Consider the following 27,987-nt stretch of genomic DNA (forward strand, 5'->3'; position numbering starts at 1 on the left):
TAGCTTTCAGGTCATCTACAGTATATGCTAGTGTACTCCTAAGGCCACGTCCACACTAGTACGTATGTTAGAAAACTCAATTTTCAATGTCCTAAAGTAGGCTATGTGGTTATGGAAAGCATTTTCAAAAGTTTCAGTGGAGGAAAAAGCCATTGCAGTGTAGAAGAGAGGTGTAAATGTAATCAATATTGTTTCAAAAGTGTGCAAGTGGTGTACATGTTGACAAATTGCACCGTTAACCTGTTAACATGTGCCCCCTTGTTTTGACCACAAGCCAAAAATTCTGTAGTCTCTTTTGAAAGATACATGAAAGTTTGTTGTCTAACAGTCAGAATTAATAAAAGTAATGGGGAAACATAGTTAGAAAAGCTCAAATTTATTGTAAAGTTATTGACAAGTTATTTCCATAACATATTTGTATAAAATAGGCTAACATATTATACTGGCCTTCGTTGGGCATAGAAACACAATGGAGCTAAAGCCACAAGTCTGATAATGTTCTATTTAAAATTTGAGGATGATAACTTTAAAACTGAGTTATATGAATCACTTTCCATGACCTTGTCTTGTGATTTTGACCATATGTAGCATTAGCCTTTAGCATTAGTGCCTAAATGCAGAATGGTAAACAGGACAAAATACACATAATCTAGTGCATATTTCTTAATTCCAATCATAATTGAGTTGTTATATTAGTGTGTTTTAATGATGTCATGTGGATTCCATTCATATAATGAGGCAGAAAGCAGATTATTTATAGACTGCAGCTGACAGCTACAAAACTGTCAATAAACATATGCAATATATCAGAGACTGCATGGAAATAATAGAAAAAAAAAAAAAAAAACATATATTTTTGTATTCGTCTATATATTTATAATAAGTCTCAACAGTTAACTCATTAGTTTTATGCTCTATATGTAACTTATCCTACTATGGCATGGTATGAGGAAGTCCCTTGTCATGTGGGCACTGAGGTAGGCATGATGTCATATTAATGATTTATAATGCATTTGTAAATGAATTATTAGTTATTAATGAACCCCTTTATAATCTTTTAACAAAGGGAACATTAATGTAACGTTTTACCCAAATTAGATATTAAAGATATCTTATTAGATTTTTTTCCCCCTATGGGTGCGTATACACACACACACACACACACACACACACACACACACACACACACACACTATACAATACTAGCCTTGGGTAATTCCAAATAAGTAAGTATGCATCAACTGTACTGTCCAGACCAATATGAACTATAATATTTATCTCCTCTTCTCATAATACCTTTCAGTGGCATCATTTAATCTGCAAGATGATTTAAATGGATTTCTCCTCCACTCAGAGATCAAATGAACCTCAGGGAGCACTTTATAGATCTCATCATCAGTGAGAGGAAGAGAATGAGTGTGGGCAGCTTTAACCATGGAAAGCAGTATGGCCCACATCTGTGAGTCCAGTTTCTAATCTAGTAGACCCTTCAACCCCTGAAGACCACTGCACACCTGCAAAACCACAGCTGCAAAGCCAGGTTTTAAAAGATTAAAATTATTATTTATTAAAATTATACAAAATTATTTATTTCCCTCAAGTTGTCCCTCATTGAGTTTTCCCCCCAGTACAATCTTAACACAATCTTTTCTTCGAGAACCCAAATGCTGCTCTTTTCATACAAAAACAGTTCATATTGACCACTGCTGTCAAGATCCAAAGAGGAAAACAAATCATTATAAAAATACCATAAAAGTAGTTCATACAACACAAAGCTGTTGTATGGCCCCAGAAAGCTTGGAATATAGTGCACTTGTCATATGGACTACTGTTACGATATCTTTATACTGAACCTTTAATAACGATTTATAGTATTTGTCCTTTTTGAAGCTCGACAGCTCCTGCTCACTATAAACTGTTATTCTATGGAATAGAGCTGCTTTAAATATCTATTTTTATGTTCCAAGAAAAAAACCCAGCAAATGGGTTTTGAACAACATAAGGGTGAGTAAATGAGTGAGTAAAAGTACATTTTCCATTTGGCTCATCCTCAAAATAAAATGGTCTCTTTTAAAAGAAGACTCTTATGAGATGCTGTACAAAATTCAGAATTTATTAAAGATATTAATATATTATTTAGAAAATCTTAAATTGATTTTAAATTATTACCTTATAATATTTGCATTAAGAATATATGACACTGTCCTTGCCAAAACCTAAAAACACAATAGAAGTCACAAGTCACAGGTCTTACCATGTTCTATATCTAATGTGAGGGTGAAAATGCTCTACTTTGTGTTATAGATAATTTTCTAAGACAATATCAATTGAATTTTCTAAAAAGGTACTTCAGAAACTTACCAGATAACCACATTCATTCAATTCCTTTCCAATATGCACACAATCACTCTTTGTCTTGAGCCTAATATGCTGAAAACATTAATGTTAATGTTTTCACATTCCCAGTTATGAATGACATATGAGTCACATACTCTACATGACATATTTTTAATTCAAAATGGCAAATTTTGCCAAGTGGTGAATAGTTTGCGCCACTGGACATTACTCATACAACATTTCAATCATAAAATAGTGGGCAAATATTGCATGTTTAGTTAGATACTGACATCTTACATGACACTAACACTCTTAACCTGAACTACTGACACTGATACATGCGTGATGCATGGCGCTGGAATCTTTGCTTTCATTTGATCCCCGGTCTCAATCACTGTTACACACACACACACACACACACACACACACACACACACACACACATACACTTACACATCCAGACGCTTGGGCAGATTGTCCAGCAGATCTTCAATCCCCAAGCCCGTCTTTATGTTTCAGTCTGTTTGCCGGCACATAGATCAGCTCAGCATTAATGACCTTCAAGTGCTTTGGACAGTTGTCGACAGCTTGTTGAAGAGGTATCTGCCACAACCTTTATCGTTACACTTCTTCATCTGCCCACTGATTAATGCCGCCCAGAGGTCAGAGGTGACAGTTTGGTTTAAGCAGCTTGAAAACGCTAAAGATAATGATGGTTTCAACACTTTCTCTCAAGGCTTTGTCTTTGTAATCTTTCATCAAAATATAATAACTTGCTCTGCCAATGTAAAAACTTTTGGCTAACATCACCAACATTTTTATTTTTCGTTGACTATCCTGTTTTACTTGTCCTGTTTCACTCAAAATAAATCACATTAAGGAAGTAAAATGGGATTTGAATGCAGTTTCATGTTGACTTTAACAGACTGACTTTAACAGATTGCTTCCAGAATTATGACAAATTACTCAGAATAACAATTTATTGCACTGCAAATTGTATTTGCAGCTATTTTATGGTAACGATATTAGAAATGATGGTGGTAAATTTGAAATCTGGTTTGTCAGTATTTTTGCTCATCATCTGTATTTTTTGACAACCCAATCAACTGAAAAAACTCAAATATCACACCTATCACATAGAGAGTCAGACTGCATGAGAATTGCAGGCATCTTCTCCTGAATGCAGTAGACTGGCAGAAAAGCTCTTTAATCAAATGTCAAAGCTTTCAAACTCAGACTGTAACATTCAATTAAAACTAGCTGACAACTGTATTTTCTCACTGTATATGGACTCGGTGGATATTTCCTCATTTCACAACAGTGTAGATGTTGCACCGGATAAAAACTACATTTGAAATGAAAGTTACAAAAGAAGACTTAAACACTGCAGTTGTAGTGTACCTTGGCAAGTTGACAGACTGCATTTAACAATAAAACATCTGCGGGTAAAAAAATATAGGCTGGTTACTCTGTTTGCGAGACTCTGACCAAATACAATATTTCTCCCTAAATGCCTCTGAAATGATGCTGACATATAATAATACTCTCTTATTTTTGCTGTCTCATGCTCTTGTGCTGAAGTGAATTGACTCATGTGATCACATACGTTTAACACATTCATATTTAAAGCTGTTGACAACAATCAGACATGATGTGAAGACAAACTGGGAGAGGGATCTTTGACATACAATAGTAAGAAGCAGAGCAATAAGAGAGTAAATAAATACTGAAACTTTAAAAAAAAAAAAAAAAAAAATTTTTTCATCTTTACTTTTATGGTAATAATAATAATAATAATAATTTTGTAAGGGACATTACAATTGGGATTCTACACTGTAAAATTGTTTTATCAGGTAACTTAAAAATGTGATTTGTGTCATAACATTTAAATGAACTGATTGTAGAAGTAAAGATAGTATTTAATTAAGCAATAAGACACTCAATGCCGTGATCTATTGTGAGCCTGCAACCCCTTTAGCCGTGACTACAGTCTATTCACAGCCTCGAGTGCCTTATTGCTTTTATAAAACGGTCACCAAATAATTAAGACACAAATGTTCATTTAAGTGTTACATTTTGTAAGTAAAATCATTAAATTCCATCCTTACGCCTGAAAATATAGTCCCTGGCAGTCAAGAGTAAATACCCCAATATATAAAATTTATAAATGTATATAAATATACAACAATTATTAAATATGTATATAAATATGCTAAAATATATAACAATACCCCAATGCACTCTCCCTATTTAGGGATACAGTGGGGTACACTTGGGTTTATACAGTAGATGCTAGCTGATGAAAAAAAAAAAAGAAAAGGTTGTGCTAATAAATTCATAAGGGCAGGAACTTTTGCTTTGAGATTAATGGCAGGTCAGAGGCTGACAAGGGTTTTAATTTGATTCGACGGCCAGATAAAAAGCACAGTGCTTTTCAAGGGCCGTTTATGGAGCCTGCACAGCACACAGGCTAAATTCCCCCTGATGGCTCCTACGGGACCTGCTCACACTGCACCGCTACTTCTCTCTCCCTCTCTCCCTCTCTCCTACATCTGCTCTAATTCCCCTCACACAAGCGGAGTGCAGGTTTACCCGCTTTACGTCAGTGGGCTGTAATAAAATATCCCCACTGGTTATCTGATCAATGGTTAGAGGAGAGGTCCGACTCGACCCGGGTTAATGGGCGCCATTTCACTTAAATACCAAATTATTGACCTAGGCTGAGAAGAGGGAATACAGCTGCCCGGATCACATGACACAGCAATGAGTGGGGAATCATGGGAGGTCTCTCACTGAAAGAGAAAGAGAAAGACAGAATGTGTTAAAAGAGCTTGGGTCACATATGTGGTTTAGAGTAACACACATAGAGGACTTTTGGTTATAATCCTGTCAATAGCACTAATAACAGCCGCGTGAATGTGTCCACTGCATTTGCGTCTGCAAGGAATGAAGGGGAAGTTCATTAAGAATGATATGTGCAACTGTTTGTATCGTTCAGTTGCACATGCTGTCTGCATTGTTTTTGCGTTGTTTTCACTAATGGAATTATGCAGATCAGGTAACAGCGCAAACACGGACAAAAACTTTGTGCAGAACACAATTTGCTCAATGCAATTCCCCATTTTGCATCTCGGTTCTGAGTGTTGCATTGTGGAGGATGCAGAACACTACTGCGATCTGGCATTATCAGTTTTTATCTTGTCAACTAAATTACTGACAAAAATTTCAGTTGGCAAAGGTTTTTTATTTGTATTTTGTCAATGATAAAAAAAGAGAAGATGAAAAAGATGCATCATGATGTGATCAAACTGTTTTAATTAAAACGTACTGTTGACGAAAATATGACAAAAAATAAAAATAATAATAATACTGCAAGACAATGCACACGTACTGTTTTTTATTTTTATTTATATTATTATCTTCTAAAAATTAGCTAATACTTCAGTAAATTCATTATATGCTATTATTTAATGAGCTCAGGTTTTAGGACAGTTTTTCATGTTATTTATTCTTACATGCAAAACACATGAATTCTAATATGTTTAATACAATAATTGTTAGTAGTTTATGCATTTTCTTTAAATATTTGAATATTTTTGGTAAAAGTTTTGTCATTTTGTGTGTGTGTGTGTCAATTTGCACATTATAGTCAACTAAAATATGGATTTTTTTCCTACTAAAATTATATACTATTTTAGTCAGAGTAAAATGTAATAAAATGAATGAATATGACATGATGAATTATTAACTACATTTTAAATATGAACTAAAAGGATGTTTTAAATTTGCAATGCTCCACCACTGATCCAGGCACCTGAATTGGCTTTTTAAAATATCGAAAAGTGCGCTTGTCTACACCACAGATCTGGATATATATATATAGATATATATATATACAGGTGCATCTCAATAAATTAGAATGTCGTGGAAAAGTTCATTTATTTCAGTAATTCAACTCAAATTGTGAAACTCGTGTATTAAATAAATTCAGTGCACACAGACTGAAGTAGTTTAAGTCTTTGGTTCTATTAATTGTGATGATTTTGGCTCACATTTAACAAAAACCCACCAATTCACTATCTCAAAAAATTAGAATACATCATAAGACCAATAAAAAAAAACATTTTTAGTGAATTGTTGGCCTTCTGGAAAGTATGTTCATTTACTGTATATGTACTCAATACTTAGTAGGGGCTCCTTTTGCTTTAATTACTGCCTCAATTCGGCGTGGCATGGAGGTGATCAGTTTGTGGCACTGCCGAGGTGGTATGGAAGCCCAGGTTTCTTTGACAGTGGCCTTCAGCTCATCTGCATTTTTTGGTCTCTTGTTTCCCATTTTCCTCTTGACAATACCCCATAGATTCTCTATGGGGTTCAGGTCTGGTGAGTTTGCTGGCCAGTCAAGCACACCAACACCATAGTCATTTAACCAACTTTTGGTGCTTTTGGCAGTGTGTACAGGTGCCAAATCCTGCTGGAAAATGAAATCAGCATCTTTAAAAAGCTGGTCAGCAGAAGGAAGCATGAAGTGCTCCAAAATTTCTTGGTAAACGGGTGCAGTGACTTTGGTTTTCAAAAAAACACAATGGACCAACACAAGCAGATGACATTGCACCCCAAATCATCACAGATTGTGGAAACTTAACACTGGACTTCAAACAACTTGGGCTATGAGCTTCTCCACCCTTCCTCCAGACTCTAGGACTTTGGTTTCCAAATGAAATACAAAACTTGCTCTCATCTGAAAAGAGGACTTTGGACCACTGGGCAACAGTCCAGTTCTTCTTCTCCTTAACCCAGGTAAGACGCCTCTGACATTGTCTGTGGTTCAGGAGTGGCTTAACAAGAGGAATACGACAACTGTAGCCAAATTCCTTGACACGTCTGTGTGTGGTGGCTCTTGATGCCTTGACCCCAGCCTCAGTCCATTCCTTGTGAAGTTCACCCAAATTCTTGAATCGATTTTGCTTGACAATCATAAGGCTGCGGTTCTCTCGGTTGGTTGTGCATCTTTTTCTTCCACACTTTTTCCTTCCACTCAACTTTCTGTTAACATGCTTGGATACAGCACTCTGTGAACAGCCAGCTTCTTTGGCAATGAATGTTTGTGGCTTACCCTCCTTGTGAAGGGTGTCAATGATTGTCTTCTGGACAACTGTCAGATCAGCAGTCTTCCCCATGACTGTGTAGCCTAGTGAACCAAACTGAGAGACCATTTTGAAGGCTTAGGAAACCTTTGCAGGTGTTTTTAGTTGATTAGCTGATTGGCATGTCACTATATTCTAATTTTTTGAGATAGTGAATTGGTGGGTTTTTGTTAAATGTGAGCCAAAATCATCACAATTAAAAGAACCAAAGACTTAAACTACTTCAGTCTGTGTGCATTGAATTTCTTTAATACAGGGGTTTCACAATTTGAGCTGAATTACTGAAATAAATGAACTTTTCCACGACATTCTAATTTATTGAGATGCACCTGTATATATATATATATATATATATATATATATATATATATATATATATATATCTTATAACACACTTTACCATGATTTCAAGAATCACTGCAGCCATGATTGCTAGAAAATGTATATAAACATTGTACATAAAAAAAATATATGTTTAGCATGAAAAATGCTACATTAATTGCATCATGCAAATAGTGCTGACTTTTGTGAATGAGGCACAATCTATAATTAGCCTAATTTACATAAAAAAGGACGAATGTTTGCTCTGAAAGGAATGACAGTGGCATAATTTTAAAACCTGTGCCACAGCAGTATATCAGCGCATATAGGTTAAACTAGATTGTGGGTGGTTCAAGCATGAAATCATATCCTATCCATTGTGGTGTCCAAAATAATTTTGCATGCTTAAAGCCTAATGTGACTGTTGCTTAAGATGCAGTTTTTTGCACTAAAATAAAACATGATCGCACGTGAAGTCAACGTGTTGTGACCAAATGTTCCTGTATCATTACATCGACCCCATTCTGACAAGCGTCATCTCCCATCAGACTTTTTGGCATCATTTCAAATGTGTTTAACCTTTTGCTGTTGCACGACTGATAGCACGTTGTGTCAGCAGCCTCAAAGACGCGGGTTCTCGTCCCATGTTGAAACCAGTAAGTAACTGCGTTCACATACTGTAATTAATGATGAGCGTGATTCAGAGTTCCATTCTAAATATACATTTCTTACTCCACTAATGGTTAGGTTTAGGGTTGAGGTTTGGGTTAGGCCAAATGGTTAATAAAATATGCATTCCTGTTGACTTTATTACATCATTCACAACTTTCAAAAACTTGCTTTTATAACTCGGTGCAACTCTAAATAGACAATTCACCCTGAAACTGGAGCTCACATGTGCCCATTGGTTCAACAACACTTCCAGCTTTGGCCACTGGGGGCAGTGGTTTGAATTTTGGTGATCGATTTCACCTGAAAAACTTTTGTCCTACTGTCTTCGATTCACAGTAAGATCAGTCTGGAAATACCACATGCAAAAGTGGCACAACTGTTTAGTGAAATCACCCATGTGTCTCTGGAGTGCAATGGTGCACCACCATGAAGATTAATCTACTCTTTTGGTGAATGGATATTTGAAGAGGTTCAGCTGAATGAGAGCTTGCTAGTGATGGATAAAAGAATAGACAAGCAAAAGTAAATGTCCTTCTCCTCACTGCCTGAAGGCAAAATGGCATGAGTTGAAAACAGAAAGAGCAACTCTATGATGGAGGAAACAGAGGGATAGAAAGAGATATCAGCTGTCCGAGTTCAAGGACAGCTTGCTTTCCTCACATAAGCATTCTGCTGTAGTTTGAGCCCAGTATCTCCTCTCCAGTGCATTGATCCGCAAGCCTTTGTAATGGACTCAAATAACAACTCTATTACCACACATGACCTGATTGCTGTGTGTGGCTACAAAATTAGTGGCAAAGGAGCCAGCTTGTCAATATTCATTCTGCAGGAGAGATTACTTGTTATAGGAGAACAAAGGTGTTCCCTGGGTGGCCTGGACAACTGAACTCCTTGTCTGCTACAATTTAAGCCAAATATTGATTTAGTTTCTATATTGTGTTAGATAATCAAAAGCAATAAGGGAAAAAGTGCACACTTACCAACAGAATATTCTCAGCTCAGTAAGGTACATTTTTAAACAGATAGTTCACCCAAAAATTTTTAAATTTGGTGACACTTTACATCAAAGTTCCCTTTGTAAAGGCTTTATAAATGGGTTAATTCATGATTAATACATCATTTACAGTTATAACAACATGAATAAAAATGGTGAATTTCATGCAAAACTTGATAAATAGTTAGCATTTTAACTTGCACGTTATAAATGCTTAATAAATACACATATTCATAACCAAAAGCTTAAAATGCCCTGATTCTTAATTTATGTCACAATGCAGCAAAAATAGACTATTATAGAGCAATTAAAAGGAGGGATTATATCATTTTGCTACCATCCGCTTAGTTATATATATATAACTGCACCCGATTATATATATATATATATATATATATAATTACTGTTATGTCTTGATCACTTGTGTTGTCACCTTTCATGTCATGTTGATGTCAAAAGAATGGTGCTACTCTGAGTAGTGTCCCAAAGAGTTCTCTGCAAAAACACTTTTCAGGTCTTCATGCTCATTCACAGCATATATCATAAAATAGCTCCTGATGACCATTAAAACCAAACTGGGATGTATGCACAAGTCTGTATGTACATATGTTACTAATATTGGCAACTTCTTAATAAATTCTTATATGTGTTTTATATGTATATATTATTATTAAGGTACATCATATACTAATGTTGAATAAGTGTTATTAAGCATTTAGAACATGTGAGGAAAAATGGCTTACTGTTTGGCAGGTATTGCATGAAAGTCACAATTTTATGCATGTTGTTATAACCACATATCAATAATTTATAAAGCATTTGTAAATGAACTTTTAGTCATTAATGAGCCCTTTTATAAAACTTTAACAAAAGGAAAATTAATGGAAAGTGTTTCCAAAAATGCTATTATTAAATCACTTTTGTGTCATTCCAAACATGATTTTTTTCTAACTATCATGAAACTCCAAAGTTCCTGAGCTACTTTCTTCCATTCAGTGAAAGTGGATGGTAATCAGGGGCTGTCAAGCTCAAAAATAGACAAAAAGCATCATAGTAGTAGTCCTTACGACTCATGCACTTTATTCCAAGTCTCATGAATCCATTAAAAGCTTTGTGTGGGGAACAAACTGAAATGTGAGTCCTAATCATTGAAAATCTTGCTTCAAAGTATGCAGCTGAGACATTCTGCTATAATTAAATCATTTCGTGTTCCAATGAAGAGTAAAAAAAAAAACAAAGTCAAAAAAAAAAACATGAAGGCGAGTAAAGAAAAAGACAAAATTTTTGGATCTACTATTCCTATAGTACTAGGTGTATTGTGTCCCCTTTCCACTGTGTACAGCTTTCGGTAACATACGGCAAATTAAATCAATGCGTTCCTGCAAGCAGATGGGTGTTTTAACAGTCAGTTAGCCTTTAGATAATTGAGGCATTGACTCCGGAATCATAAAACGGATGACTTGTTTATACATTTCGCCAGAGTAGATCACAGAGGTTAAATAAATGAAATCCCATTTGTCAGCTGGTAATAAATGGCACAACTGCCCCCCCAGCACCCGTCCCTGCAAACAGCACTGTTTGGCCTAATAAATACAGAGAGGCCTATGGAGGCACTCCTCTATTGATAGGGTAACAGCTTAATGAAACACTCTCTCCCTCTGCTTGTTTTCCCTTCTCCTCCTGCACCCGGTGATAAGTAGCAAAGCAACCAAGCCTGTAATTACAATCTTACAGAGAAGCGGGCCAATCTGTATATAAATCTCACCATCCAATTACAAGATGTAATAATTTTGCAGTCAAGCTGGTAATGAGGTCTAATACTCATGCATGTGATAATCCCCCCTGGATGCTGACTCTATCAGATGTTAGCTTTGTAATTATACTGGCAGAAAATCATTATTTCATGTTCAGCAGAAAAATAAGGTTGGTGGTGAAGTTAATTTTCTCCATGCTCCGTGAAGCATAGACAAAATTTTAATGATTTAATCATTATCCACGATGCTGTCTGCAATTGACCCATGTTACTTGTGTGTGGCTACATTTGCACACTTAAGAGTTCCTGATACATAGCAAAGCCTGCCAGGTAGCTGATAGTTTTTTTTTTTTTTTTTTTTCGTAATTGTGCCACAATAAAACTATTATCCTAATGGAAAGTAAATTTATATTGTAAGCTGCTGTCTCATTTAACAGCCACATGGAAAATATATCAAAATGTTAAATGTGCACAGTTGTCGACGGCACATTATTGCAAACATTAGGATGGGATTGTCGAAGTGTTTTTTTTTTTTTTTTTCTTGATTGTTGACCTAAATGAGGCAGGGAAAAGGTCACTTATGTTGAGAGTGTTTAACAAATTTAAAGTATAATCCTAACATGTGGAGGGTCACTGGAAGTGTTGGTGACAATGTGTGAAGGATTGTAATCCCACAAAGCTGTTCAGTTCATATAGAAAAACATATGACATATGTCACCACAATACATACATGATAAAATTTCACATCTTTTAGTGCCCTAATAATATCTCTTACACAAATTGACCATTGCAACTGTTTAAACCAAAATACCATAGTACTACAGTTATTGTGACTACTGTAAAACCTTAATACATTACAGTAATATGGGATTTCTTTCAAGCTGTATAAGACACTTTCAGAATTCTTCTGTAATTTTGTGACACTTGTGTATGAATGAATGAATGAACGTTACATTTATATAGTGCTTTTCTGGCACTACACTCAAAGCACTTTACACAGTGAACAGGGGATTCTCCTCAACCACCACCAGTGTGCAGCATCAACTTGGATGATGCGGCGGCAGCCATAGTGTGCCAGTACTCTTACCACACATCAGCTGTTGGTGGAGAGGAGAGAGTAGAGTGATACAGACAATTCATGGATGGGGATTATTAGGAGGCCATGATTGATAAGGGCCAATAGGGGGAATTTGGCCAGGACATCAGGGTTACACCCATACTCTTTTCGAGAAGTGCCCTGGGATGTTTAATGACCACAGAGAGTCAGGACCTCAGTTTAAAGTCTCATCTGAAGGACGGTGCCTTTTTACAGTACAGTGTCCCCGTCACTATACTGGTGCGTTAGGACCCACACAGACTGCAGGGTGAGCACCCCCTGCTGGCCTCACTAATATGTCTTCCAGCAGCAACCTTAGTTTTCCCTAGGAGGTCTCCCATCCAGGTACTGGCCACGCTCAACCATGCTTAGCTTCAGTGGGCAACCGGTCTTGACCTGCAGGGTGATATGGCTGCTGTGTAACCAAAAGTAATGGCAAAATAATGAAAATTATTTTCAAACAGGTTTCTAGAACAGTCCCTCCATTTGCCATTGGGTGGTCAAAAAGATAGCCCCTTACCAAACTCACACACAATAGATTGGGACAGGGTAAAGTAGTTTAACAAAAAAAATAAAAATAAAAATAATAATAATAATAATAATAATAATAATAATAATAATAATAATAATAATAATAATAATAATAATAATAATAATTACTCACTACACCTTTATTTATTAATTTGTATTTATTAATTTATTTTTATTACTTTATTATTATTATTATTTGTTTATTTTATTTTTTGTGGCAGTGGTAATTAATACAAAGTTACTGGATTTACAGTAGGAGACTTAATTTACAAACAGTCACTGTATGATATTTTGGCAGAAATTATAATTTTTGGCAATGTTTTGCAAAAACATACATTTTTGTAAGGTATATCATGGCCAGTAACAAATATCAGCCACATTTATCTAATAACATATGAAATATTACAGGACAAACAGATAATTTGCTAAAGAAGTTTAAAGGTATAGTTCACCCAAAAATTAAAATTCTCTCATCATTTACTTCCTCTCATGCCATCCCAGATGTGTAAGACTGTCTTTATTCTGCAGAACACAAATGAAGATTTTTAGAAGAATATCTCAGCTCTGTAGGTCCATAAAATTCAAGTGAATGGGTGCCAAAGTTTTGAAGCACATAAAGGCATCATAAAGTAATCCATTCTACTCCAGTGGATTAATTCATGTCTTCTGAAGCAAAACACTAGGTGTGTGTAAGAAATAGATAAATATTGAAAAATTTTTTTACTAAAAATGTTCACTTCGGCCAGGGGTGCGTTTCCCGTACAACGACTCACTGAGTAACCACCACAGTACGAAGCATTAATGTAGAAATGAACTAGCTAGTCATGACTGTTTCCCGAAACCATAGCAACTATGTTTCACATCCATCTTTCGAACCATGTTGGTTATGCTAGAGTAATAACTTATGCAAATATTAAATTATAAAAGCTAATTTGTACATACATCAGAAAGCTGTTTTATGCGAGAAAGCTGCTGAAGACACAGAAGTGGCATGCATTTTGTAATGCGACAGGTGGATTATGCTGCAATAGATGGGTTCCCCTCTATATTAGACTTAGGTGTTTCCCTGACGCACTTGAGCATATGCACATGCACACTCTTCAAAATCATAAAAACATCACTTATGTGTTGGATATATATGGAATAAAATATATAGAAGCCTCAGGAAAGTGAAATGATGTCCACACAGCAAACTAACAAGAAACTATGCTTCTAACCACATGTAAAGACCTGTAGTTCCAACCACAAAATTTTGCGATGCTGTTTGCGAATGTTCGTTGGAACTTCGGTTTCGGGAAACACCAAATCGTTGAGCTATGTTTGTAAAGATGGAACTTATGCCCATAGTTGGCTAATGTTGCTTTCGGGAAACGCACCCCAGCTTGTTGACAATGGTGAAGTTCAAACTGCCCCTAGCATGACGTAAGCACTTAAGTCTCCCCTTCATAAATATTCATACGTAGATACCTTATTAGCAACTGTTCCTATAGACCGTGATACTGTTTCCGCACAAAAGCAGTTTATGCAGCAGTCTGAGCAAGGAGCTCGGTCTGAGGCATCCTCTCCATTCACTTGCATTCAGACCTATTCAAACAACTGTCCTTGCTGACCGTTCCAAGATGACGCTGCAGAATGAGTCATCTTTGTATGAATATATATATATATATATATATATATATATATATATATATATATATATATATATATATATATATATGCAATGGGGGGAACAGTTCATTTTCACTTTGTGGATAAAGCTAGATACATGGATTTTGCACACATTTCCAGAACATACAGAACTCAAGGCTACTGTTGTTAGTGTTAAATTCTGGCATTAGTACTAGCATCTGCATCATCATCATCATCATTATCATCATCATCAGGTGAAGTAAAAGCTGCAATCTGCATGTGATACAATCTCCGCTCAGCTGGTCTGTGGTCAGTGCGTGTGAAGTGTTAGATAGGCCTGTTAATGCCAGTGATTAATGAGACTGACCGCGAGAGCAGGACACAGGGGATTAAGGACATGATTTGCATCTATTCTAAAATGTTAACTTATCCAGAGGCAAGAAAAGACAGAGGTCACGGATGTTTAATGAATGAGTGAATGAACGAGGTGTTGAACAGGATGGCCCTAATAAAAAAGATTTTTCTGTATTTACAGAATGCAATTTTTGAAATATTTATGAGCTATGTTTTTTGCATGAATTTTTTTTCACTTTATAATTAATTCACCCAAAAATTATAATTATATAATTATTTACTCACCCTTGTGTCATTCTAAACCTGCATGACTTTCTTTCTGCCATGGATCACAAAAAAAAAAAAAAAAAAAAAAATTGTTACATTGCTCTTTTCTATTTAATGACTGTGAATGGGGACTGAGGCTGTCAAGCTTTCATCAAGTCTTCTGAAGACATACAGTAGCTCTCAAATCACATACAGTTGATGTCAAACCTGACTTCATGCATCTAATGGCAGCATATTTAATTTGAGGGTGATATTTTCAATGAAAAACAACTTAAACTTAAACTTCGGCCTGCTCCTCATACAAAGCTATTGTATGACTTCAGAAGACTTGCAATTCAGTGAATGTGCCATACAAACTACATTTATGATACTTTAATGGTTATTTTTGTCAGGTTGGAGCTTGACATCGCCAGTCCTTATTCACTTGCATTACATAAGTGTCACATTTATGTGTTTTGGTTCATGTTTTTCATGTCTTTTATTTTCAAGTTTAGTTCCTGTTCATGTCATGTGATTTCCTGTTCCCTCATGTGATCTTGTTATGTGTTTCCCCTGTTCATGTGTCTTGTTTTCATTGGTTCTTTGTTTGATTACTTTGCTATTAGTCTTGTCTTCTCATTGGTTTAAGTTCATTTAGTCTTGTTATCTTGTTTATTAGTTTAGTCTTGTGATTGGTTGTCTTGTTTACTTGTTACCCATGTCCTTGTATTTAAGCCCTCATGTTTGCCATTTTCTGGAGTGAGGTCTTGTGTATGTAACTTTGTTGTTTTGCTCTAGCCATAGCCATAGCCATAGCCATAGCCATAGCCATAGCCATAGCCATAGCCATAGTCATGCCATGTTATGTTTAAGTTAAGTCTATAGTCAAGTTATGTCATGTCAAGTCTAGTTCATATTCATGTTTTTTTTTAGGGTTTTTGAATTTCACGTTTGAAAATTAAACTGCACTTGGGTTCATCTTCACACCATCTTCTCTTCGTCTGCCTGTGGCCAATATCATTACAGAATACCTCACCTCCAACCATGAATCCAGCGGTCTGACTACTGCAATCAGAATCGATCCCTGGAGGAATATGTGGGGGACTTCTGCTCTCTGGCCAGCGAGGTAGACTTTACTGAGGTCGCCCACAAAGACTGTTTCCATTTCGGATTAACTGAGCCAATTTCCTCCCTGATGCCTGGTGGTCGCAGTTCCCTCAGCCTCGCTCAGTATATCGACCTTGCCCTGCAAATCACTGGTTCTATGTTCACTGTTGGGGAGGCGGATGCCGAGCGGTAGTCCCACGTCATGGCTGCCGAGCCGAAGTCCCATGTCATGGCTGCCGAGCCGGAGTCCAACGTCATGGTCAATGAGCCAACGCCAACGTCTGCCACGGCCAATGGGCCAACGCCCACGCCTGCCACGGGCAACAAGCCAACACCCATGCCTGTCACAGCCAATGAGCCAACGCCCACGCCTGCCACGGCCAACGAGTCAACGCCCACACCTGCCACGGCCAACAAGCTGGAAGCCTCATCCGTCCCAGAGCCTGCGTTGCCACCCTCGTCTGTCCCAGAGCCTGCGTTGCCACCCTCGTCCGTCCCAGAGCCTGTATTGCCAGCCTTGTCCATCCCAGAGCCTACATTACCAGCCTCGTCCGTCCCAGAGCCTGCGTTGCCAACTTCAGCCTACCGGAGGAGGAGGAGGAGAAAGGCTTTTGTTTTCAAGTCTCTGCCCATGTACATGACCACGGAGGTCATCTCAGTGTCTCTGCCCATGTACACGACCACAGAGGTAGTTTCCAAGTCTCTGCCCATGTTCACAACCACAGAGGTCAGTCGTGACCAGAGTCAGCTCCAGGCCACGTCACAGACACGCCAGAGTCATCTCCAGGCCATGTCACAGCTACGCCAGAGTCAGCTCCAGGCCATGTCATGGCCACGCCAGAGTCAGCTCCAGGCCATGTCACGGCCACGCCAGAGTCAGCTCCAGGCCATGTCACGGCCACGCCAGAGTCAGCTCCAGGCCATGTCACGGCCACGCCAGAGTCAGCTCCAGGCCATGTCACGGCCACGCCAGAGTCAGCTCCAGACCATGTCACGGCCACGCCAGAGTCAGCTCCAGACCATGTCACGGCCACGCCAGAGTCAGCTCCAGGCCATGTCACTGCCACACCAGGGTCAGCTCCAGGTCATGTCCCAGTCACGCCAGAGTCAGCTCCAGGCCATGTCCCAGCCACGCCAGAGTCAGCTCCAGGCCATATCACAGCCACGCCAGAGTCAGCTCCAGGCCATGTCACAGCCACGCCAGGGTCAGCTCCAGGCCATGTCACGCCACGCCAGAGTTAGCTCCAGAACATGTCACGGCCCGCCTCTGCTCCGCGGTCCAGGCCCGCTTCTGCTCCGCGGTCCAGGCCCGCCTCTGCTCCGCGGTCCAGGCCCGCCTCTGCTCCACGGTCCAGGCCCCCCTCTTCTCCACTAGGGAGAAGATCTCCATCCCTGCGGCTCTGCCTTGGTCCTCATCCCCATCAGCTCCGCCCCTCAAGCATCTCAGGGCCCCAACTTTCCATTGACTTTGCCCTGATCCAATGCCCCACACCCTGTCTCGCCAGGCCACGCCCCACACCATGTCTTGCCAGGCCACGTTTCAAGGACCACACCACCCCCCCCCCCAGCTCCCTATTAACTTTGCTATTATGTTTTGGGCCGTCAGAAGCCACCCCTAGAGGGGGGGATATGTCACGTTTATGTGTTTTGGTTCATGTTTTTCATGTCTTTTATTTTCAAGTTTAGTTCCTGTTCATGTCACGTGATTTCCTGTTCCCTCATGTGATCTTGTCATGTGTTTCCCCTGTTCATGTGTCTTCTTTCCATTGGTTCTTTGTTTGATTGCTTTGTTATTAGTCTTGTCTTTTCATTGGTTTAAGTTCATTTAGTCTTGTTATCTTGTTTATTACTTTAGTCTTGTGATTGGTTTTCTTGTTTACTTGTTACCCATGTCCTTGTATTTAAGCCCTCATGTTTACCATTGTCTGGTGTGAGGTATTGTGTATGTAACTGTTGTTTTGTTCTAGTCAAGCTGTAGTCAAGTCATGTTATGTTTACGTTAAGTCTATAGTCAAGTCATGTCATGTCAAGTCTAGTTTTTGTTAAGTCTAGTTCATGTTTATGTTCATGTTTTTAGTTAGGGTTTTTGAATTTCACGTTTGAAAATTAAACTGCACTTGGGTTCATCTTCACACCATCGTCTCTTCATCTGCCTGTTGCCAACATCGTTACAATAAGAGCAGCCAGGATAATATATTCTTCGAAATTTCACCTTTTGTGTTCTGCAAAAGAAAGAAAGTCATATGGGTTTGGAACGAAATTAGCAAATAATGACCGATTTAAATTTTTCCCAACTATTCCTTTAATGAAATATACCTTGTATTTGCGCACCCTGTATTTTCCTATAAATGATACATGTGTAACATTGTATGTCATGTATAAAACATGTATATTGTATCGTATCATATGCATGTCATGCTTTATTTCACATTGATGTTTTCTGACTATTTACAAAATCTGAGACTTCTTTAACACTACACTAAATTGATATGATCCTGATGAGATATACTGATAAATTATTCTATCTACCATCACCTATTACATAATTGATCTTCAGTATGTCTCTCTTGAATAGCTTGAAGTGTATTATGTCCCAGCATCTCATAATGTGATAATGTAAGTTCTGCTGTAGCATTATATTTGTAATCAGTTCCATCTAAGCTCAGGCAGAAAAGCCATGTTTAGGATCAGACTGCGAGTACAAAAGGCCTGTTTTAAATCCCTAAATGTGTCAGTGGCTGGAGACCAGGGATGAGAGGCTGTTACTTTTGCTTTTTCCCATTAACTGTTATTTAAATGTTGTCAGTCAAACTGCCGCCTGCATCTGGCATCCATGCCATGTGAAATTTATTTATTGAGAGTTTTGGTCACACATGAAAAGTTAAGCAGATGGTGCATCCACACACACACACGCAGGATGTGACAGGAGAATCCCCCCTCCCCTTCCCATTTTATGTATAATCTTTATGCCTGTCTGTCTCTGGACACGAATGCAGTTGTTTTGCCATTTTAAACCGATCTAATCAGTAGGGTGTTAAACAAGAGTGGATCTTTTATGCATTGGGTGTTAGGACAAGCAAATCACTGCTGTAGATCAACAGAATAAACAACTCAAGCTGATTCAATTACAGTGGTCAGGCTGCCTTTATCTGCCCATGACATCATTTCAATCAAAATGTAAAATAATCCAATGCAATAGCTGAGATAGCCCAGATAGGATACAGACTGCTGCTTTTAGTCATTTAATAAAAAATGCGAAGGCAAAAAAAAAAATAAAAAATAAATACGAGACATTCTTCCCTCTGACAGATGTGCGGAAGTTGGCCAAGCCAAACTCTATTACCCTGTGTAATTGTATTCAAAAACGAAGGGTGGGCGTGAGATTGTCTATTACTTTTTTTATGAGTCGGAGTTGTTATTAAAGACTAAGCCTTCCGATTGTTTCCTCATTTAATTAACAAATGCATAAAATCCATGCAGACACCCTTTCGCTTTTGAGTTAGCGACAGCCATTACCAGTCGGAATCATATTTGCAAAAGGATTGAAATTTAACCAAAGGCTGTAATAATCGCAGGTTGCTAGAAATGTTCTAAATTATGGATCTGATTGAAATAGGATCCAGGCCGCTGCACTTTTAGCCTGTTTAATTAACAAAGAAAAACCCACTTTGACAGAATATAGGAATATCCCCGGTAGAGATGGGATGGAGATTTTGTTCCACAAAAATACTGATGGAAATTGAATGTCTAGCAATGTACAACAATGTTAATAATTCAATGTGGGCTATCAACAACAGTGTAATCTAATAGAAAGCAATTAATTTAGGACACAGGCTACTGCACTTTTTAGTCGTTTAATTAAAGCAGGTTTCGTATGGGTGGAAATATAAAGGCTTACACCCTTTGTCACCCTTGAGACGCAGGTTTGGGCGGGTGCCGTGTAATGTATATTTGTGGTGAAGGAAGTGATCACGGGTTGTAAACATCTGCATAGCTCAATCCTCACTCATCTCCTCTGCATTGCAATATAATATGCTGAACCTCAGTACATGAAGTATTAAAGGATATGTTGCATTACAAGTATCAGGACTGTAATGAATTTCAAAGCTGAAACATATTCTGTGTTAAGACTAGTAACACTCAGCCCTGTCTGAAGAGCCTCTTCTCTCACAAACCAAAAGAGATTACTGTATATATTGAGAGGGCTGAATATCAGAAATGAAGCAAACAACAGTCTTTTCAAAAGCAGTTTGAAGCCCATACTGCATAAAATACACTCGTCATGTGGTTTTTCATTGGATAGTGAATTTGGCTTGATAGATTTGGGATTGTAGCCTCAGAGACACTTTAGTGTCTTTTAGGAATCTCTAGGTTATAACATTGTACTTACATCAAAGTATCTCCATGTAATTACATCTTTAAAGGGACAATTTCCAAAAAGGAAAATTGTGGTACGATGACACCCTTAATGTAATTTGCATATGACTATAATTGCTTTGGAAAGTTTGTAAAACTTCACTTCGACTTCCTGTCTTTCCAACTGTTGTATCTCATTGACTTGTGATGCTTATTGAACCTGCAGAGAACAATCAGAGTAAACTCTCTCATTTGATTATTGCAAAGCCTGACTCTGAGTTTTATTCTTCAGTATACATATTGGGGACCCAGCTGTTACCCCCAACAGTAAAAAAGGACTTAAGATTTTGTAAGTTTTGCGATAGCTTCGAGGCTGGTTTTGTGCAGGTTAATGTTGTAATAGCCTCAAAGCAGGTTTTTGCGCATCTGTTTACGAAAGTCTCGAAGCTGGTTTTGCATGTGAAAGTTTAGTGATAGCCTTGAAGCAGGTTTTATACACTCAATTTTGCCAAAACCACTAGGTTGGTTTTGCGCATGAAAGGGTTGAGATGTGTGCACATATTTTAACATAATGAGAAGTACGTGAAGGAGATTTAATTCAATCACTGTGCTAAATTACTAAATTGAAGCATAGGTTTGAGAGAGCGTCTTCACTATTTCTATATCAGAAAGGCAGGAAAGAGTCTTTATATTTGTTCATTTAGAAAATTTACTGCTGTTTTTTCTTTCTCCATTTTGGGTCCACAAATAATTCAGGCAGGTGGTTGGGAAGAACCTTAAACAGGAATCCTATGACTCTCTTGATCGCCACTGTCCCCAACTGATTGAAATCTTCAGGTCAAAGAGAGGTCTCACTGGGCAGATTTTAAGTGATCTTCTGCAAGAAGCCAATATTTGTACATCTAAGTTCATACCAGTGTCAGGATAATTTTGAAGTCGGCCTATTATGATTACTCAATACAATGATTGATGGAACTTTATTTCCTTTAATACTGACAAGTGACACAATGACTAATCACAAATTATACGATGTTATCTCTGCCACCACTGCACCCCAGACCTTGCCAACTTCAGATGTGTTGCCATGCGAGGTCTTCCAGTAATTCTTGGGGATAACCCATCGGAGTTCTTCAAGGCATGCTTTTTAAGTATTATTACTGGATCAATTATTTTATCCTGTCATAAATCATGTAAATAAGAATAGTTATGCAATTTAGGATGACTCCATTAATTCAATGTACAAATGATAATTCAGTATGTCTTATTTTGAAAATGTCTAATTAGTAGGTCATGTTTCATGTAATTGCTCATGTTAAAAATTTGACACGCATGCACATTACATAAATCTGTATTTACACATGTTTACAGATTTTTGACTTTACAGACACTTGCCAGTTGGAATCCTCAACTTTGAAAGTGAAGATGTGGAACATCATCCTCAATCCATCCACATTGATCCATTCTCTGTGGGAATCATCTTGGAGGGAAGTGTTATAATGGACAATATGACAAACCTGCCTCAGGCAATATGTCTTGTTTTTAGGCTGACTTATGCCCTGCACCTTATCTATCCCAAGTGCATGACCAACCTGTTCCATTTCATTCAGCAGGTGATGTTAAACTTGGGAAAGGTGTTAAAAGCCAAGATTATTGCACTGACAAATCAGCTCACCTTGTAAGACAAAAGAAATTACCTCAGGTGAGGTGAAATGCTGTACACCTGTCTTACTGCTCCATTTCAGTTTAAAAATAGACAATATGCCATATATCTTAACTTCATACTGAATGCCTGTTTGGTTTTTAAAGCATATATATATATATATATATATATATATATATATATATATATATATATATATATATATATATATATATAAAGCAATATCACACAAGCAAGAGTGCGATATGGCCCTACATCAGCACTGCTGTGATTCAGCCACAGGCACGAGCCCGCAGGCCGAGTGCTGTAGGTAATCACAACAGTGCTGATTTAGGGCCATATAGCATGATTGCGAGTGTGATATTGCTTATATTCAACAGTTCAATGAACAAGTTAATTAAAAAAAAAAATAAGGAAAAACTGAGTACGGTCATAAAAATGCATTTGTGCATGGAACTATTTTCTTACGTGTCAGATCAGAATCTGCCGTTACTGGTTCAAACCAAATGATGCGTCCAAGCTTCCGTTAGTAATTCAAAAATTTCACTTCAGAAATAGTATCACGGCTTGTGCTGTTTCTAACAAGTTATTGGATAAACAAGGATGGATGGATGTGTGTGTGTGTGTGTGTGTTAGAGAGAGAGTGTGTGTGTGTGTGTGTGTGTGTGTGTGTGTGTGTGTGTGTGTGTGTGTGTGAGTGAGAGAGACGGAGCGTGTGCGATCACCCGTTGCCACTCCTAAGCAGAGATGCTGTCAGCTTTCTGAAGATCAGCTTTCTCAGTGGTAAAATAACCGTCCAAGCAGGTGTATTCCTCTCTATTTCGCGGTAGCCAGTGCAGTAGAGTCATTCGCTATAGAAACCGCAATGTCCTCCGCCGTTTTAAACAGTACGTATTCAGTGTGGAAACTCCGGTAAGAGGTAAGCGCCTTGAGTTCTGTAATCAATCAGTCTGTTGTGTCTCTCAGCTGTGATGAGCCGTAATGCTGAAGTTGTTCGTTTAAAGCCATTTAAAGCTATTTCCTAGCTTTAGTAGTGTAGTAATACAAGCAATCACCGAGTGCTGTTGTATGTAAACAGTGGCTGATGCAGATTCACTTCATGTCACCAACTGGCTCATATTACACACAAAAATTATCTTTTGCCACCACCTGCTGGCTAACATATGTAATGTAAAAAAAAAGAAAAAAGACAAACAGTAGCTCTTAACACATCTGCACTGCTCTTACACTTTAGTTTAGAACGGCACAAACTCAAGCGGAGTGATACACACAGTGAATTATGACTAAAAAGGAGATGTCAGGCAGGATGTTAGCCTCGGTCACCATTCACTTCATTATATGGAAAAAAGATGCAATTATAGTTAATAGAATCTAAGTCTAATACATTTCCTTGAAAATGAAAGTCAGAGAAAGTTTGGAATGACTTGAATAAGTAAATGACAAAATTTTAATTTTTAGGTCAACAATCCCTTTATACAATTTCCTCAGCCTTGTGTTGTTCCAAACCTGTATAACCTGCTGTCCTCATGGGATACAAAAGCATATGTTAAGAAAGAATATTTTTGGTGTCTGGGTAGCTCAGCGAGTATTGATGCTGACTACCACACCTGGAGTCGCGAGTTTGAATCCAGGGCGTGCTGAGTGACTACAGCCAGGTCTCCAAAGCAACCAAATTGGCCCGGTTGCTAGGGAGGGTAGAGGCACATGGGGTAACCTCCTCGTGGTCACCATAATGTGTGGTTCTCGCTCTCGGTGGGGCGCGTGGTGAGTTGTGCATGGATGCCATGGAGAAAAGTGTGAAGCCTCCACACGCGCTATGTCTCTGCAGTGTCACGTGATAAGATGCGCGGATTGACGGTCTCAGACGCGGAGGCAACTGAGATTCATCCTCCGCCACCCGGACTGAGGCAAGTTACTACGCCACCACGAGGACTTAGGGTGCATTGGGAATTGGGCATTCCAAATTTAAAAAAAAAGAATATTCTTAGTCACCATTCACTTTCAAAGCATCTTCTTTTTTCCATACAAAGAAAGTGAAGGGTGAATGAAGCTGTCATTCTGCCTAACATCTCTTGTTGTGTTCCACAGAAAAGTGAAAGTAATGTGGGTTTGGAACAACATAAGTAAATGATGATTTATTTTTTTTTATTTTTTTGGTAAAGTATTCCTAGAGTCACCTATGTACAAATATTCAACTTCAATATATTTGTATATAATGGAAAGGTTATGTCAAATGTTAATCCACAAAGTGCTGTATGTATACATACAAGTAAAAAACAGATTTTTAATAAATTGTCAATTCAAATAAAACCTTGTGAGATGTTTTCTTTGTCTTCTATGTTTATGGTGCAATTGTAGTGCATTATGCAAAACATCAAATTAAATCAGCAAATTAAAATGAAGGTTTTCCACTCATAGTTCAATTGAAATATTATGAATACAGTTACTATAAAAGTTAGTGAATGCAATTTAATATTTTGAATTACATAAACTGATAAACTTTAGTTAATATAACATTTTGTTCAATTAACTAAACCTTGTGATTCAATGCCATTTAAGATCTTTAAGTTCATTCAACTGAAAATGATTTGTTTGTTCAACCAGCCAAAATAAACTTTTTTTAGGGCAACGAGTTTCCATATTTTATTTTATTTCTATTTTTTTTATTTATTTTTTTCACGTTGTTGTACTTGTCTAGGCTTACAGTGTAACAAAAATTAGCAAAAATGTCATCTCTGAATTGTGCTCAGCATGGTTTATGTGAATGCTATTTCTTCCTGGTTCCATGGGCCCAGAACCCCTGTCTCTAAGATTGCTTGCGCAAACACATGCAAATTTATGCTAAAATGTCTGATGGGGGACGGCACTTGTCAGTAATTCGGCAGAATGGGGTCGATTTCAGGGTACAGCATGATGATGTTGATTTGTGTCCACACAAAGCATTAATGTACTTCAATTACTGATAATGAGTAACATCATGATTTTCATAATGGGTAAACGAAGATGAGTTTAGCATGTTGTTTTGTGTATGCAGTACTGCTTTAAGGGTGCTTTCACACTGGAGCTTTTGGTTCTAACCTGAGTTCAATTTACATCAGAGTTCAGTTTGTGTTGTTAGTGCAAAAGCATTTTTCCAAAGATTGGTGGTCTAGCGTATGGTTCTTTTGAACTCTGGTACAATTTGCAATTGTTATGAAAGCAATCCGCCCTAACTCGTGGTAGTGAACCACTGTCGATGCTCCTGGTCAACAATGTTGTGTTTATTCCAATTACAAAGTAATTAGTTACTGTATTCGAATTCATTTTAGTCCAAAAATGTTTACATTTTAAATTATCATAATCAGATTACAGTTACCGCCTTTCAATTAATTGAATTACTTTTAAGTACATTAAAGGGTTATGCTTCTTCTAATATATTATTTATGTAGAATACATGAATTATGGCCCATAATGAGTCATTGTGAAGGAGAAATGTGAGGTGCTAAGTATATGATTTCTGTGTAACAATGAACAAAGTAGAAATATAGACATTATTTTAAATTTGTTGAGCAGAAAAGTGTTAGAAAGTAACTTAAAATTAAAGTAATAAGTAATGTGATTACTTTTCAATTAAGTAATTAGTAAAGTAATTTGATTACAAATTTAGAGAAATAATTAGTCATTTGTAGTGGATTACTATTTTTAAGTAACTTACCCAACACTGCTGGTCACACTTTATTAAACATTTTAGCATAGAATAATAGTACAGTATAAATTAATAGTATAATGTCTCAAAGATGCTTGCATTCAGAGTAGCTCACATTCTTTGCATTTAGTGCTATACATGTGCAGCAGACAAATGCAAGTGCCGATCTATGCATGTAAAATTTTGGTAGTAAATCCAAAAGGGCAAATACTTAACACAGTAAAACTGGTGTCTTCCTCTCCTAGGTCATTACTAACAGTTGTATCAGATACCCCTAAAGGCCAAAAGGCACTCTACGAAAGTACATGAATGCAGATGCGAGCGTTTGGCCACTGCATTGCCAACACATGGTCTGGTTGAACATATTTCATGCTTAAAATTGTCTTGCGATACTTTGGCAGGAACAAACTTTAGTACTCAATGGGGCGACAGAGTTACCTTCAAACCTTTTAACTGGACTTACCCTTTTCTGGTAAGTTGCTGTGAATATATTGACTTACCTACCTTACTTACTTGATCAGCAATTTTCCATTTAAACTGTTGATCCACCATGATAGTAGTTGACTTAAAAAAAGAAAACTCACCGTAGAAGTGGACAGTTCACACTTATCTCGCTATAGTGTCCCTTGTGACAACTTTTAGAATGCACCGCATTGTGTAATAATTTGCGGTGTGACACATTTTGGAATGCTAAAATGCACAAAATCGAGCTTGCATAGATAGAAGCTTCTGCGTACTCATACTTGCGTATGGAGTATGTTCAGCCTTACTGTAATACTCATGGTGATGGAGCAAATGTGCCGCAGTTCAGACACAAATCTGCAATGTGCACAGAAACCTGTGACAAGAGGAGATGGTGGAACTGAACTCAGGTTCAGATCAAGCAATCAAACCTAGTGTGAAAACAGGGTATTTAATACTTTCTTTGCAGTAATACAAGCCCAAGACCCAATAAAGAGTTTTCTTACTAAGATTAGCTTGGGTTTGGGGTTTAAGTGAATTTCTGTGATGTTTCTGGAAAACACTTGTATAGCAGTTACATATGATTTTATTATACTATGCATAGCTGCCAGTCTCAGAAACCTAGCCTGGAATGTTTACAGTGTGTAGCTATCATGGCATTTATTGAATATCTCCAAAATCTTAGACCTTGATGATAAGAAGGCTAAGAATTCTGGATATTCAGTGCATTTAAGATCAGTGATAATCCTGCAAGCATGTCCACCTTATGATAAATAAATGTATTAATATCAATATAGCCATGCTAGCACTGGTAAATCCTGTAGCCATCAACTTTTTGTCATGTTTTTTTTTTTTTTTTCATTAAATGAACCAGCTACCACTTCACATAGCATTATGAGATACTAACATGCATAACTGTGTTGCATTAATATGACTGAAAGTAGTTTTACCTTCCTGCAGAACAGTAAAGGTTACTCTTGTAAGGTGAGCAGAGCAGGGAGTAACTTTCCTCCTTCTAAACAAGCCTTTTATAATTCATCAGAAGCGTTGACAGATGAGTTCTGCTGGAGAATATTAGAAAATGTCTCAAATCTCATATATATGCTAATAGTATGCTGAGACCAGTTGGAAGTGAGGTGGACTTTTTAATCTGCCCTGACCAGTGAGGAAAGTGGAGGAGACAAGTCATTGCACTTTACAATTTATGATCAAAAAAAGCGGACTGTATGAGAATCTGCACAGGATGCAGGGCAGGGGAGAAAGACATTTTCTAATTTAGCCGTTGTGTAATAACAAATAACAAGAGGTCCCATTTTACTTGTCGCTGGAGACGTTGAATTTGTTTTTTCCTTGCCTTTTATTTATTCTCACATATGCGTATAATTTTTTTTACATGAATTATATTTTGCGTTTAACATAAATACACAGTCAGTTGAAGAGAGTGTTTTTCTGAAATGTTTTTTTTTTTCATCTTGGGTTAATATATGGTGTTTACTAGGTTTAAATGAGAGTTACAGAGAATTTCATTCTTTTTGGAAACTCATTTCTGTGAAATCATAAGTAAATGAGTCAATATATACACTGATGAGCCAAAACATGGTGCCTAATATGGTGCTCCACGTGCAACCAAAACAGCG

Source organism: Myxocyprinus asiaticus, chromosome 16 (assembly GCF_019703515.2).
Source record: "Myxocyprinus asiaticus isolate MX2 ecotype Aquarium Trade chromosome 16, UBuf_Myxa_2, whole genome shotgun sequence".
NCBI classification, from domain to species: Eukaryota; Metazoa; Chordata; class Actinopteri; order Cypriniformes; family Catostomidae; genus Myxocyprinus; species Myxocyprinus asiaticus.